The sequence below is a fragment of the Callorhinus ursinus genome, unplaced genomic scaffold (assembly GCF_003265705.2).
Source record: "Callorhinus ursinus isolate GAN/ISIS: 27379988/994484 unplaced genomic scaffold, GSC_fseal_2.0 scaffold5424, whole genome shotgun sequence".
Taxonomy (NCBI): Eukaryota; Metazoa; Chordata; class Mammalia; order Carnivora; family Otariidae; genus Callorhinus; species Callorhinus ursinus.
The window spans coordinates 1-3,376 of NW_027402478.1; the positions used below are offsets into that span (position 1 = coordinate 1).

The 3,376-nt window shown below is 44.3% G+C and overlaps 1 pseudogene; it reads left to right on the forward strand.

The window, feature by feature from the left end:
* Window positions 1-405: 405 nt before the first annotated feature.
* LOC112818174 (small nucleolar RNA U3) lies at window positions 406-632 on the forward strand (annotated as a pseudogene).
* The last annotated feature ends 2,744 nt before the right edge of the window (window positions 633-3,376 follow it).

Sequence of the window (3,376 nt, forward strand, 5' to 3'; positions counted from 1 at the left end):
CCCAGTGCTCCATGCAGAACGTGCCCTCCTCAATACCCATCACCAGGATAACCCATCCCCCTACCCTCCTCCCCTCTAGAACCCTCAGTTTGTTTTTCAGAGTCCATGGTCTCTCATGGTTCCTCTCCCCCTCTTATTTCCTCCTCTTCAGTTATCCCTTCCTACTAGCTTCTCTGTCTCTTTTTCTTTAAACATATAATGTATTAGTTGTTTCAGAGGTACAGGTCTGTGATTCATCAGTCTTACACAATTCACAGCGCTCACCATAGCACATAACCTCCCCAATGCCCATCACCCAGCCACCCCATCACTCCCAGCACCACCACTCCAGCAACCCTCAGTTTGTTTCCTGAGATTAAGAATTCCTCCTATCAGTGAGGTCATAGGATCCATGTCTTTCTCTGATTGACTTAATTTCACTTAGCATAATATCCTCCAGTTCATTTCTACAGTTTGTTACTAGAGGTTTCTCTGAACGTGTAGAGGACCTGAAACCTCAAGGAGGAGGCACATTGTTCTCTCCTGAGCATGAACGTGGTTTTAGGTGTTCTTTCCACAGCTGCCCATTGCCACTGATGATCGTTCTTCTCCTCCTTTGGAGGGTAAGAGAGAGAGGACGCAGTGTGAGTGCTTTCTCAACAAATAAAAATTAAAAAAGATAAACTGTACAACTAAATGCATTTTCACAGATGTACATACAATTGAAACTACTGCTCCATTCAGGACACAGGGCATTTCCTCTACCTCACAGCTTCCCTTGGGTGGTTCCATTGAAGTCTCTCACTGCCTTCACCCTCAGCCCCAGGCAAACACGGGTATCAAAGTCGGCTTGCATTTTTAACCACGTTATGGAAATGGAACTCTTTTATGCTTACATTCCTTCGTGCAGCCTAAGGATTCTTATATCTATCCATATTACTAATGGATCGCCAGTTCAGAATTTTTCATTGTTAAGGAGTATTCCTCCGTATGGATATATTTGGTCTGTACATTCACCTATTCATGGCCATCTATGCAGTTTCCTGGGTTTGGCCATGGGGAATAAAGCTATGACGAATATTCATGTGCAGTTTGCTGTGTGGCCATATTGTGTAAATCCTTAGGAGAGGAATGGCCGTTCACGTGATTGGTAAATGTTTACCTGTGGTTCAGCTTTTCTCGGTGGTTGGACCATTTTTCATTCCCACAAGTGTATGAAACGTCTAGTTACTTTACATCCTCACCAGATATGTTTTCGGTCTTCGTAATTTTAGCCTCGGGGATGGATGTGTAATGGTAACTCACTGTAGTATTAATTTATCTTCCCAATGCCTGAGTATGCCATCGAAAACTGACCTCTGTGCTTCAGAGCCAAAATATAAGATGAAGACAGAGTTTGGAATATTGAGGAACAATAGCTTTATTGCTTCTCGGTGCACAGGGGGCTAGAACAGGCCAAGGCCCTCAAAAATTGTAAGTCCCTTCCCCCTGGAGGAAGGGGCAGGGGGGTGGATTATTTTCACAGAAATTGTGTGCCTGCTGCCAGGCTCCTTCATCATGTCTTTAGGGTGGTATCAGGATCCTGAAACAAAAGGCTTAGAAGAGAGGAGCAGAGGTTTGCAGAAGAGAAGGAAAAGGTTACTTAGTTTAAGATGGAGCCTTGCGGAGACAGTCGTGAAGCCCTTTTGATTTATGTTCAACTTCATGCTTTTCAATGGTTTCAAGTGGAGCACCTTTTCAAGTGCTTTTTGGCCTTTTATGTATCTTCTTTTGTGAAGCATTTCTTCTTCAAGTCTTTTGACCAGTTTTCCTACTGCATTGTCTTATCAGACACAGTACGTGTCAGAACATTACACTGAAAACTACAGAGCATTACTTCCAGAAATTAAAGAACTAAATACATGGGGAGATAAAATTTATGGTGGATTGGAAGACTCATTATGGTTTAGAGGTCAATTCTTCCCAAATTGATCAACAGATCTAAGACAATGCCAATCAACCTTCCAGCAGACATTTTAGTAAGTATTTCTAAGCTGATCCAAATGTTTATATGGAAATGGAAATGATCTTGTATTATCAAACCAATGTTAAGAAGAAGGAGAAAGCGACAGACTTACATTGTCTATTCCAGAATTACTGTATAAATCTTTTGTGCAATTTAAAAGTGATTTGTCCGATTATTATTCAGTATAAGAGATTCTGCACATTCTCACTGCAGCTTGGAAGTTGTTTTACCCCTTTTTCACTGTAGCTACTTGATCAAAACTTTAGCCAATAGTTCCACACTTTTTAAGTGGAGAGAGAATACTGAAGCTAGAAAGTATTTCACTTAACAGAGAGAAAGACTAATCCCTGATCATTAGGGCAAGGATGACCCTACAAGTCTTAGTGAACTCGCCTCTATTTTCCAGTTGGCCAAGACAAAGTGGGGAGCTACTGATACCAGCAGTTTCCTCTGCAGACCTTCATAGTGTTGACTGCTTTGGGTTAACATGGAACCTAGGTGTTGGCTGTGTCCTGAGAGGCTGAAATTGAGTTGAGGCCCAGGGTCCCTGGGTCAGGACAGGTCATCCAGCTGTTGGAAAACACAGAGGGAGACCAGGCCATCCCCAGGCAGCACTGGCCACTTCCTCCAAGGAATCCACCACCACTACACTTTTCATGACTTCTGGTTACTAGACTGAGAGCCCCACGATAATTGGGATAGTGTTTTACTCATCTCTGTACTCATGACTCCTAGGACCAAACCAAGCACTGAGGAAGCTCTCGGAGACATTCCTTCATGGATCTGATAAAGGGGGTGGCAAATCTCTAATCTCAACTACATTCCTGTCCCAAATACCTGCACAAATGCTCTCTGCTTTCTTCCAGGAGGCAACAAATACCCTTCCTTCCAGAGGAGCCTGCCCGACACTCTCAATGCCCCATGACACTCCCCTGTGGTGAGCTCTGATGAAGAGGGACTGTCCTCTTGGATTCCTCTCAATGGTTCTGTTATTAGGAAGAGATGTCTTCGGCCTAGCCCCCTCCCTCCCCCCATCCTCTGCACTGCCACCATACCCCAGGTTAGGAGAGCTACAACAGTTTTGAAAAAGATTTTATATATTTATTTGAGAGAGAGCGTGAGGGCGAAAGCAAGAGTGAGAGAGAGACAGAGAGAAAGATAGAGAACAGCTGGGGAAGGGACAGGGAGAAGCAGGCTCCACTGCTGAGCAGGGAGCCACCCCCCTCAATGGGGCTTGGTCCCTGGAGCCTGGGATCATGACCTGAGCTGAAGGCAGACTCTCGATGAACTGAGCCACCCAGGGGCGCTGAGCTACAAGATTTTGTTTGCATTCTTCCTCTCACTGCTTTGACCTCCTCTGTGAAATCTTATTGATGTCAGAATTCCAAGTTC